Raw genomic sequence first — 13,465 nt, 5'->3', positions numbered from 1 at the left:
CAGGACATCAAACCAGTCAAGGAAGGATTTAAATAAAAATCAAAGAAAGAACTCGTTTCGGAGTATCCATGGAACTTACTTGAACTAAGCATTCTTATGCACTCATCGTAAGCCGTAGAATTTCTTTATCTTCGGTCACTCCCTGTAAAAGTATCTGCTTAAAGTTTTCTCAGAGCATTTTAACCCTCTAAGTGTCGTTTAATGGCCTTTCAATACAGCTGTTTTGAGGTTAAAGGGTTAAAATCGACTACAAAAAATTCTCATTAAATTCTCCTACGGTTCTGTTTTTTTTTTATTGTACCGTTCGTTGATATGTAAATTATGGGTAATTTTGTATTTATGACTTTTACTTTTTCTCTCACAGCCCAAAAAAGCAGCGCAATGGCATATTTATGAAGAAAACTCGATTTAGTCCTCGCCAAGGACGAATTTTTTTTGATCACCCAAAACTCCTCTCAACAAACTTTGAAACAAACTTATTTCAGCGACCCAGTACTATTATTTTTAGTATTTTTTCTTCAACAAAATTTACAGCAAGATAAAATTTCATTTTTCAAGCAATAGAAATAAAGAAAAATATTTCTTCTCATTTTTCTTGGAAACTGCAAAGGGGCCTTAAGTTAATAAACGGAGTAGTGCTTGATGTTCAAATTTGTGATGTTTTTGTGGAGCACTAGTTTCTTTGTTGTTGTTTTCCCCAAATTTTTTGATCACTCTTTCAAAACAATTTATATAGCCCTCGTATGGCAAACTGCTAGGTATATATTTAATACCCCTCATTTTTTATTTTCATTTGTTTAAATTCTAAATAATACCCAGAAAAATTGCTTTGGTTGAGATGTTCCGATTAGCAGGGTAAGATCTAAGATGTCATAAAAAAAATTGTATACAACTTCCCCACTCGTCTAAGAACATAACACCAAAAAAGCTCCCATAATGCAGACCTTTAACCTTTGACTCTGGTCATTATCGATTAGCTAGTCAAAAGCTTTATACCCGTTGATATGTTGAAATCAAGTAGGTATTTTAGAAATGCTCAGTTTTAATTATTTTATATATGAAATTCATACTTTCTCGCACATGTCACTGTTGTTGACCTAACTAGTTGAGTTATACTTCCTGTTGGGCTGCAGGAAACTCTTTAAAAGCGCAAGTATGTAGACTTCATGAAACTGTTGCGCAAACTTACCATGCCAGCTCAGTTGGCACATTTTCGTATACATATTTAATTACCTGACAAACAATTACGACAACAATTGATTCTTGTTTTACTTCCATAACTTGGCAACGATTATTGGCATGCGAGTGCATAAATGCATTGGTGCAACACGTTGCAAGTACAAGCAGGCCCAGCTATATATAGCATGCGGGTCGATAAGTGTTTGTGCGAGTTGAAAAACGTGTTAATTATGACCTCATAATGGCCGCCACAACGCAAGTACATACTAACAGAAACATCCATACAAAAGGCCCATATGGACACTCTTTGGCTACGGATATATTTTAAATATGTAAATTAATACGCTTAAAGCAGCAATGCGACCAGAAGAATACAAATTGCATGTTTTAATATGCTCTAAGGGTTTTCCAATGAAAATTTAAATGTTCTGTATACGTTGTGTAGGTCGAAGTGGAAAAACACATACACATATATGTAATTCCCTCAAATAAAACAAGTTGTTAAGCAAGAAAAAGTTAAAAAAAAACATTTAACGTGTCTTTTCACTTTAATTTCGCACAAAATTTAATGAATTTGCATAAATTTACACCAACGCATACAAATTTACTGCCTATACGCAAAAAGTAAAAAAATATATAAATATCAGAAAATAAGAAGAAACGCCCCCAGCGTAGTGAGTAGTGAGGCAGTGTGTAGCAAGCTGAAGTGTGCCGCATGACGCACACTGGTGGCAAACTGAACATTTCAAGCACAAATTATCTATATGGAAGAAAATGCCAACCACCGTCAGCGCAAAAAAATGCTATAAATCAACGCGAATTCTTATCTTGAATCTTGCATTTTATTATTAAAAATTAAATGAGCCAAAAATTCTGAAAAAAACAAAATTTATTTTTTGTTATTTTTTGGCCTTTTAACAATTATATTCAACAATTTTATAATGAGCTCGAGGCCATTTTTTAAATGAAAATTTATTGTGGAAAAGCAACAATAATTTGAAAAAATGGTAGAAGTGATAGCTATTTCGGAAATCACCACATTTCCTCATCAGACTTCTTTCAGTAGGATTCGAACCGACGATCCCNAAAAAATTTAAAATGACAAAATTGTGTTTGAAAAATTTGTGATTTTACATTTTAACAGTCGTATAAATTTTAAAATTGATTGGTGAAACTAGGGTTTACACCATTACTTTTAAATTTTTTTTTTCATTTATGGGAATTCGTATAACAGTGTTCAGATAGTAATATGAACAAATAAAAATAAAATTATAAAATCGGGCTAGGCAAATATCTTCCAAATTTTATTAGATTTCATAAAAAAACGGACTCGGTTAAGAAATTAAGGCTCTGGACTATTTTGAACAGGAAATTCAAGTTTAGCACCACAGTGCGACGCAAATGAACTGCCACAGGGTTTATGCAAATGTGGGTATCGTTTTGTAAAGGTATCAGTAAATAAGAGGGTTAAAAATGCGTACATACCTACGCATGACATTTATTTAACATATAACTCAAAAAATTTTATATACAAAAATTTACTGCAGTATTTACAGGTAAATGAAAAGGTTGGCCGATACACGTTTTCAAAGTTACGGTGAAGCCTGCACTTTTACAGTTGGTGACGCAAATGAATTTTTAGAGCTTTAAAAATTATGACCGTAACTACTTCAGCAAACAAAACGCGATTGAACCTGGTTTTATTTCCTGATAAGCGGAGCTTCTAAAAAAAATTGTCATTATTTTTTCTATAGTGTTTACAATTTTTTAACTGAAAATCAAAAATCAAATGTGAGTTAACTCTCCACTACAAAAACGCCTTACGTATAATGATACATAGATAGTAAGATAGAACCACTGGGGGACGCTTTTAGCATTTTTGACATTTGCAAGCAATATAATTTTAAAATTAAAAACTCTAATTCACACACAAATTGTATATCTCATAAGTTGCGTTACGACCAAGCTGGTGAGTGTACATACATATGTATATAGTGGAAGACGCATTTGGTGCTATGTTTCGCAGTTACAATGGATTCTCTTTCAGATAAGTCGATGCTGGTAATATTTATTGCTCTGAGCCCATAGTGACAGTTTCTAAATATCGCGTTTATTGCAAAACAAAATGTAAGCGATTAAAACAAAAAAAAACACTACAAAATAAGAAAAGGTAGTTAAGTATTTTTTTTTTTTTGCTATTTATTGGCCTAATAACAAATCATATTCAACAATTTTATTGAGCATGTGACTATTTTTTAATGAAAGATTATTGTGAAAAAAAGTGGTTAAAAAAAATTGTAGTAGTTATAGCTGCTATTTTGGAGCACCACATCTCCCGAAATACTTCTTCAACCGCGGCTCCATATATTTGTTTTTTTTCTTCATGCAAGTTGGAAGTGGTGGAAATCAGAACACTTCATACGATTAAGCTGGTCAAATGATGAAAAAGTACCACAGGATTTGAAATTGTTGGTTACAATTTTCGTATGTGTATTTGAAGTTGGAGATCTAAGATCGCTAAATAACAATTTAATTTTTTTCTCAAATTTCTCTTTAAATCAATCTTAAAACAAAGAAAATATGTACTTAATAGATTGAGTCACACAAATTATAAAAAATGCACGCATAATAAATATGCATTTTCAATTATTGCCTTTTATTACTGATCGAAACAGCTAGCGTAAGCCGCCGCTGTACGGTAGGCCAAAAATGCTGCTGTTGAAAACCTCCATCTTTCAAACCGATTTGAGATATTTTTTTTTCTTCTTAAATTTAAACTTAATAAAATTCGGAAGAGCCTGATTTTTGCGTTTTTATTTGTCTATATGTATATACATTTTTTTATTGCAAAGGGTATAGAAAGTATAATTTTGAACAAAGTCAATTCTCCTTTTCTAGTTAATAAATGTTACATAATAAAAACAAGGGATTTTAAGGTTCCCCCAAAACGAAACAAAATGTTACCCAAAATTAAAAAAAAAAAAACAAAAACCTTTTTCTGAATTTCCGAAAATTGTAAGGAATTTAGTTTTATAGCTCATTAAATTTGGTATCATATAGTGCAAGCTTCATGCGGTTTAAAACTGATTTTTTGTACTGTTTCGCTGGTGGTGCGAGATATTTTCCTCCATGTGCCTAAAGTTTGCTGGAAATGTCAGATACGGGTAGGCATGTTTCAAATTTATATAGACATATTTGTATGTCTCAGCAATGAGGCACAGACTTGCTTGCAGCTGCTTTGGCTGTCGGCAAGTGGCGCGCCTTTACACCACTTAGATTCCGGTGCGCCAGCATGGCAATGTTGCAGCTCAAAAACTACCTTTACTAACTGCCCCTCGCCACTGCCGTCGGTGCTAATTAGTGCCCTTGTTAAGCGCTGACCTGTAAAATTTATGAACATTTTAAATATGTAAATTCAAAAAATAAAAGTTTATAAAAAACACAAATTATGTAACTTGCACAAAAAGGAAGCAACAATATGAAATATACGCACACGTTTGTTAAAAAATGCGAAAGTGAAAAGTGCGAGTAATTATAAAAGTGTTACAGCAAAATTTCTGTACCAGCATACCTACTATATCTGTGGCATTTTATCAAAATAACTTAAGTGACTTTAGAAGGTTTGACTTTGAATTAAAAAAATAATAGGTTCTTGAAAAATGTTATATTTTTACTAAGCTTCTATTAAAATGGCATCTTAATCGTTAAGGTATTCTTTTGAAACCCAATGAAATATTGCTTTAAGGGAAAATGCCCTATCTCGAGTGAAGTTCTTTTAATAAAATGGCGCAGGCATGTGTGTAGGTGTGTGTGTGAACAAACTTTTATATGTACTCAGCAACCCGCAGCATTGGCCAGCTGCATCGGCCCACAGCTTCTTTTATTCTTTCGACATTTTATTTATTTATTTTTATTTCGGTTTACTATACTATTTAGTCTTAGTAGCTTGATGACGTCTGCTACTGCCACCTTCAAACTTTTCTTTACTGACGTTATTCATGCTTTACTGAGCTACCTACATACAAATACACACACATCTATATATGTATGTATGTGAATTCGCTCACTTTCTTCACTGCAAGTAAATACATAATGAAAAGTTGAAAAGCTGTTGAAAGGTAAGCAGCAATTTTATACGCTTTCTGCATTTGCGATTTATGTTGGCAAATTAAAAACGCAAATACTGAATATGGAATGAAAGAAATATAAATAAAAAAAATAAATAAAATAAAATAAAGGAACGTAAGTACTGTAATTAAAGCGCCTTTGGCAATGTAGTTCACGTTGGCGAACTTGTTTTGAACTATGGTTTTGAATATTACATTTCGAAACGAATATGTTGAGAGAACTTAGTGATGCGTATTTAATTTAAAGCAAGATAATTCTTGGCTACGGGTAGTGTTTTTCATTACATCAACTCTCGCTGATGAACATTTCTGAATTGCAAAGTGAAGGGTAGCTTTTATTCAGCGAGCTTTGACAAGTTTAAGATGGTACTACAACTCACTGTTGAGCATACCAAAATACTTTTGTATTTATAGAACCAGTTTGGGTATTAAGTAGTAAAATACTTAGTATTTGGATATGTCTAAATATATATAAAGTTAGGTATTTAAGAAACGCTAGATACGGGTACTAATGTATAAAAAAATTTAAGTATTTATCATACTCTGGTCCAAAGTACTTGTGTGCTTTGGAGATGCAAAATACTTTCAAACTGAATCCTTTATTATTTAGGAGAAATTTCAAAAATTAACTCCTTATATTACACTCACCTCAAATTATGTTACCACAACTCACTTCACCTCACCTCAAATCTACTCATCAAACCTCACCTAAACACACCTAGACTTAACTCACCACAACATCGGTAGCTTCTACTGAGGCTGGGTTGCTTAGGAAATGGGTATCGGTAAGAAGCTTAAGCGACTCCTCGCTACTCAACGTCTAGTTTCCCGACTCGTCCCTTTAATATCGTATAAATACAGATATAAGATTGTTGCCCTGGGATGACCCCTCAAAGTCATTCAAATTGAAATCAGTTTGCGTTTTCTTATCTTATCTTTTGTACTGTAAAGTATGGTTCGTCATTAAAATTGGATATTCTGTGCAACTTTTACTCTTCGTATTATTAAACAATAGAGAAATACCTATCTATAACTTAGCACATTATGGATAAATTCATTTCACGTAAGCACCTATAGCAATCCTTCACACCTAGCTACACTAAATGCAGAGAAGCACATAACTTACCTTACTCACACTTTTTGCAAGTACATTTAAGCGCATAAATCTAAACTACATTCCCAATTGACTACATACATACTCTAGAGTTCGCACGAAAAATAATCTGAGTCACCAAAAAATTACACTTAATTGCAAATTTAGTTAATTTAAAACTGAAAGTAGAAAACTTTAACGGCTAAACGCAAAAAGTCAGCGCGCTTAAGTTGGTAGCGGTAGTAACCGGGCTTATACATATGTACACACGTACAAATCGCATACACATTCAGGCTTGATAATCGCGAGCACTCATGCATATTAAAGTAGTTACAAACGTACAGGTGTATAAATACATATTCATACATAATGATTATGCTGCTGCTTTCACTGTAAGTCTACAAAAAAAAGTTTATCAAGTAAAGTTGCCAAAGTATTTGAGACAAATCCCTTTTACGCCTATTTTGCCACAAGCAACAACAATCGCCAATTGCAACTAAGTAGACTTTTGGTGCTTACAATAGCAACAATAACAAAGTTGTACGATAAATTGGCACTATGTAGCTCTATGTACTACTTTCCCTTACTCACACTTATCAATGCTTATATGCATAGTACATATCTTGTAACTGTGTTGGCTGCTACGCTAATAAGCTCAAAGTGTCCATGAACTTTTCCTCCAGCATTACCGGTTGAGGCCAAATAACCCACCTGCCCAGCGTCTGTGCTCTCCTCCAGGCCGTCGTGTCGTACAGTGGGAAATTTTGTTTTGGTCTGCGGAATTAATTAATAACTGCAATGAAAATTAAGCTACCTCAATGAAACTAGAAGAAGAATAGAATATTAGTTAATTGAGTTAGACCTTTCAAACAGGAGGCAGCCCACTTCAAAAGTACTTTCAATTCTAGTACTTGTTAACTCTTCTTAGCCAGACATTGCGATATTTTGATTAACAGATGAATTAAGTGAAATTTGATTTTTCAAACATGTGGCAACCGCGCTAAACACAATTCAGAATTTGATTGTTCGAACAAATGGAAATCCTCCCAAATAAAGGCCAGGAATTAAGCCTTTTCAAGCGCCCTTCAATTGATACCCATATTTTAATCACTCATTTAACTTATCAAATAATTTGAATTTAATTTTAAACAGATGGCAACCCTCTGCCAACGCCTCAAAAATATTCTTAGCGTTTAAACTAAAGATTTCTTAAAACTCCTTCGTCTGACAACCATATTTTGGTAAATTCATGTAACTAGTGGATAAGTAAACTAAACTCGACATTACAAGCAGGTGGCAACCCGGGTCAAAATATTTTAAAGCTACTTATTTCTGAAACCCCTTTCGTTTAGCGCCCACATAGTGATACATATTTCTCTTACCTAAGTGATTTTTTAAACAGCTTTCAACCCTCCTATAGATCAGCTAAGAAACAAAGCTTTTCGCAACCATTTCGATTGATATCCATTTTTAATAAATGATTAATTTTTTTAAATAATTTGAATATAATTTTTTAAAAGGTGGTAGCTCTTTACAGAAAAGTACGGTTCAAGCGTTTTAGTTTGACACCTCATTCCGCATGATCGAACGATGGTGCGGACATGATGGCATTGATTATTAAATAATTTTAGTTTAATTGCTCAACAAGTGGCAACACTTTTCGAAAAACTAAAACCAGTTTGCACATCTGCAGACTAAGCCCTTTAATTTTCCAGTGGGAAAAGTAGTAATGCATTTCAAGCTTCATAAGTAAGTTTCGGTCTATTACTGTTTAAAATGTAATCAGCATTGCAATGTATCCGAAAACTCGCAAAAAATTCATATTAAATCACATTACTGGTAATGCAAAATTGAATGCACCACTTTTCCTAGGACATCGCCGTGGGAAAAATAATGCATTTTCGAATGTGAAAATGGCTATTTTACTGTTCACTTTTTCGATTACTATACATTACATTTCCTCACTGGGCTGACATTTAGTTTTTGAAAATCGGGCGAACGGTAAAGATCTCTTATCCTGGACAAAATATCGCTTCGCTTTTTATATATCGCACGTTAAATAATCTGACGAAGTATTTCAATCAAAGTTTTCACAACCAAAACCATATAAATCAATGTTGCAACCTTTCTACAAAATTCGCAAAACTTCAGCGAATTTAAATAAATGGCCACTAAAACTTCAAACTTTTCAATTCGATTTTTCAAAACTTGTTTCAGTATGCAGTTCCATGGCCCATTCTATTTCAGTGCAAGTTTCTAGTAGGTAAAAACTATCGTTGATTTTTTGATTTTTTTTTTTTATTGTCGAGGCCGTAGTCCATTTTCTTCCAATATGAAAATAAATTTTTTTCATGCCTTATATGGAAAAAATGCGGAGCACTCTAAAAAAATCCATTTGAAATTTGACTTTCATGTTTGGATACCAACGTTTGGGCATAGTTTATTTGAAGCACGAAATACTTTGACCATCCTTGTTTCCAAATCAAGGGGGCCTTTAATAATGCTAGTGTAGATTCCATTCATGAGGCACTTATGGTAACAGGGATTGATCACTGCGTGCGGACTTGGATAGTGTCTCTGCTAATTAACAGAGTATTTAATTCACGACGTATTGGGTTGCCAAAGCGGGGCCGTAAAGACGTTAGAATGCTGGGTCAAAAACAGTTCCCTTAGCGTAAACTCTTAAAAAACTTCAATTCACAAATAAAACAAAATTACCTAATTTTACTAAACTCAGGATTCGAGGAACGGAACTGTATCTGTCAAACAAAGTGAAATACCTTGGAGTTATTTTGGATCCCAAACTTAATTGGAAGCCAAAAATTTAAGAGCGTACACGGTGGCTCTCTATGCAACCAAGAGAATATTAGGCAACAGATGGGGTTTGAACCAAGAATTGTGCACTTGAAATACACAGATATATTCCTAGCCATAATCCCTTACGGAGCGCTGGTCTCGGGGCCAGCTCTTTCCAAGGCTTACGTGGTTAAAAATCTGAGCGAAATCCAAGTGTCAACTGCCGCTGGCGTAACAGGTGCAATGAGATCCGGTCCGAATGATGTTTTGAACGTTCTTCTTGACCCATAGATATCTTTATCGAAAACTCAGCTGCTAACAGAGCCATCAGACTGCGTGCCTTGGGGCAATGATTACATACTGTCGAAGACCTAGATTCACCACAAACACCGCACAAATTTCCCCAGCAGTGATTGGAATAAGAAAGGTCGAACTCTTGCAGGACTTAACTATCTTTTCGAAGGGGTCAAAGATGGAATGCGGAGTTGGTGCAGGGTTTTTCATTGAGCAATATAACTTAAAGTTATCACTTCGCCTACCGGACTATGCAAGCGTTATTCAGGCTGAAACGTTTGCACCTAAGAAATCAGTAAGATACGGCAAAGAGAATGTAGTCGCGAGAACGCAGGTGAATATCTTCTTGGATAGCCAAGCGGCTATTCAGGCACTCTCTTCTATCTCTGTTAGATCTCAGCTAGTGAATGACTGTCGAAGAGAGCTTACGAGGCAGCGGACGAACTTGCAAGGTGCAGCTCCGGACTGAATGTGTTCCACGTGGTGGACATGGGTGATTCACTTAGGGTGACAAAAGCAAAAATTATCGAAATTTATCATTCGGAGGCCAGGCAAAGGTCGAACAGCACAGGATCTTACAGGATTGCCCGAAAACTCTGGGTGTCCTACAATCCACTTAAAACCAAAGCTCTCTTGGGAATGAGCAAAGAAGATTTCCAAAATTTTACGACATTGTGCACAGGACACTAGCCCGTTGGGGTACATGCCGAGAGAATCGGATTGACCTTCAGTAGGTTTTATCGCAGTTTCGATTACCCGGACTCAAAAAGGACAGTCAAGCACTTCCTGTGCGAGTCTTCAGCCATCGCAAGAATGAGGCTACAGACACTCGACAAACCATTCCTGCAGCTGCCTCTCTCTGTATGAAATACTGAATTTTGTTAATTTTTATTGGTTCTAAACTTTTAAATTTTGAATTCATCAAAAGTTAATGGACTGGTTCGCGAGCTAATAATTTTCCAAATTAATCTTCTGGGAAATTTTGTTTAGTAAGTCACATGTTAATTTTTTAAGTCAATTTCCCTTAATTCCACTCATTTTACACTGTGCGTCGTCATGTCACACTTAGCCTTAACGCATTGGTGTATTTATGTATTATGCAATCCCAGTGGGAAAAGTGGTAATGCATTACATGTGTGATAAATAATGTAATGTATTTCTTATGAGTTCTAGATTATATTACTGTTTAGTATATAATCAGCATTCGAATATATCCAAAAAATCGTAAAAATTTCACATTAAATCACATTCATTTTTGCTTTACTGGTAATGCAAAATTGAATGCTCCACTTTTCATAGGACATCGCCGTGAGAAGAATAATGCATTTTCGAATGTGAAAATGGCTGTTTTACTGATTATTTTTTCCGATTACAACACATTATATTTTCCTACTGGGATATCATCAACAAACTCACACTTACGCACATTTGCACGAGCAGCCAACTACCCGTACAGCTTTGTGCGTTTCGTTCTTTCGCTTTTTTTTCTTGTTTAATGATACTTTTTATTTTCAAGTTTTTTGCTTGCAGCCGCTCTTTGTTTTTGCCTTTTCATTCGCAGATTAATGCAAAAAGTTTTGTAATGAAAATTTCGTTGCCCGTTTTTAGGTTAAAAAGCGAGTTTTTCTGCCTCACACATACACAAACGCACTTACACATACCTAATTCAATGTGACCAACTATTTCATAGCTCAAAAAAGTACAATACCTGAGAACCAAAAAAAGTATGAAAGTAAAGAGAAAATGGTAAAGCAAAATATACCAAAAGTTTGACAGTATACCAACTCCACAAATAAATTTTATTCATCAAAAATTAAACTTTATTCAACAACAATACAAACTTATGCCTAAATTCATAATGAATAAATAAGACTTAAACTGCTTTATAAATCGAAGATGTATAGGAAAAACTGTCATTTTGTAAAGGCCTTTAAACCTAGCACATTTTTTACAAATATAGGGATATTAAAAATACGATTATTTCATGTATATCACCGTCCGAAAAAATGAACTTTTTTTGTAACCCCAGTGTTGCCAGATTTTATTTTCCAAAAAAACTGTGAGTATCCACAAATAAAACTGTATTTTCGACCAACAAGGTACAGTTGCCTTTCAAAAACGAGTTTTTAAAAATTAAAGTTTTTTTAATTTTTTTTTAATACAAATAGCATGAAACAATTAATTTAAAATAAAATAACATAAACTCGCTAAAATTATTATTAATATTTTGTTTTACTGAAATTTAGTTTCGTTATTTTTCGCAATTAATACCCCTGAACCTTCTCTGTAAGAAACTTTTAGTTATTAAACTACCAGGGAGCACTGGAATTTCTAGTCTATTTATTGTTTTTTTCGAATTGAATTGTCACAATATTCATTTCGCTGGAAACGCTGTTCCTTCATCACCCTTTTATCTTAAAAGCTGACTTACAAAAACACCGAAAGAGAAATTTTAATTTATTCTTTCAAATTTCAAAAAAAAAACTAACTTGTACTTGGCTTGCCATTTATGGAACTGCAAGCTTGTTCAAAAATCTGTAATTTGTAGTTAAAACTGTGAATCTGGTAACATTGCTGTACCCACGAAAAAAATCAAGCATTTTTCTAGATCAAGTAATTTATGGTTTCTATAGGGAAAAACAACCCTTAACAATCCCTACACTGAATCGATCAATTGCCCTGGGATTTTTCAAACTTTATTCAACTTCGGAAATTTTAAATGGCGAGTGCAATATGGCAGATGGATTTTTCAAAAATGTTAGAATTTTTATGAAAACTGATATCCAAAGGTTCTTTGAGTGGCAAAATGAAATCTGCTTTCAAAAATCTAAAATGGCGTAACAAATATGGCGAATGGATCTTTATTGAGTCCGTCATTTTGAATTTTTGATGAATGATTTCAGTTTTGTAATCAGCTACTCAATGAACGTTTGGTTGTCAAATTTCACACAAATCCAATAGTTAAAAAAAAAATCCATCTTTTATTCGCGATTTAAAATTTGTAAGAATTTATTTCAGATTCGTAATCACCAACCCCACAAACTCGCATTTAGATACGAAGTCTAATAAAGTTTAAAAAATCATGAAGTAATATTCTTTTAACCGGTTCAGAATAGGAGTAGTTTTTCCCCTTAGAAGTGGCAAAATAAAGGTAATTTGTTTTTGTGTGAGTACCTATTTTAACTGAAATGACTGAGCTTTTAAATTTTTTCGAATCAGGCAAAGGAAACTAAATTTAAAAGTTAGTACAAAATATTGAAAAAAGTACATTTTACTGTACTGCGAAGTACCAAGTAACTACAACGGCTCAAAAAGAGGAACTGTACTTCCGAAAGGAGTACGGTTGGTCACATTACACATACCTTATTTTAAAGATTTTTCTCTCCTTTTTTGTTTACCCATTTGCTGTCAGTGTGCTGTGCAATGCCACCAGGAAGCGCGTGAATGCCGCGGCGTCCCCGACCAACAGACTTTTTCGGTAACATTGTGCGGCAAGGCTGTATACAAATGACAGCAACGACTTTGAAAAATTTTCAAGTCTAATTAGAAAATGGCGCAGATTATCCTGCTTACTCTCATTAAGTTCTCGTATGTATACACTAGACTGGGTCGAAAAAAAAAGTTGCTAAAGTCCGCCCCTAAATTTAAAGATTATGTTGAGAGGGTTCTGGAAAAATTTTTTTTTTTTTTTTTAACCCTCCGAAATACAGCCGAAATGGTTTTTTCGTTGTAACTTGGTTATTTGACGGCCGATTTTTAAAATTGATATGTCATTATTTTTGTCTTGAGAAGCTTCACTTTTCGTTCTTATGTCTTTTTAAGCTTTGAAGTCGCGTTCGCATGATAAGGGCAGAAACAAAATTTTACCCCCCCTAAAGTATATTTTTTTCCTTACCAAACGAAAGTACTTAAAAATTCAAGAAAATGTTGCCTTCAAACTATATTACTAAAATAATAAACAAAGGAGTTATAGCAC

At 34.0% G+C, this 13,465-nt stretch overlaps 1 long non-coding RNA gene across 1 annotated transcript; it reads right to left on the bottom strand.

Moving 5' to 3' along the window:
* Positions 1 to 3,008: 3,008 nt before the first annotated feature.
* Positions 3,009 to 10,907, bottom strand: LOC108378128 (uncharacterized). Its single transcript, XR_001849387.1, has 3 exons — positions 10,898 to 10,907; positions 5,980 to 5,984; positions 3,009 to 3,095 (listed from the first exon to the last, which is right to left on the bottom strand). It is a non-coding gene; the product is annotated as an uncharacterized LOC108378128 (long non-coding RNA).
* Positions 10,908 to 13,465: the final 2,558 nt, after the last annotated feature.

The sequence above is a fragment of the Rhagoletis zephyria genome, unplaced genomic scaffold (assembly GCF_001687245.7).
Source record: "Rhagoletis zephyria isolate East Lansing unplaced genomic scaffold, Rhagoletis_zephyria_1.1 Rzeph_scaffold_13421, whole genome shotgun sequence".
In the NCBI taxonomy this organism is placed as follows: domain Eukaryota; kingdom Metazoa; phylum Arthropoda; class Insecta; order Diptera; family Tephritidae; genus Rhagoletis; species Rhagoletis zephyria.
Note: the sequence above shows the minus strand (reverse complement) of the source record. Positions and strands in the feature narration are given on the sequence as shown.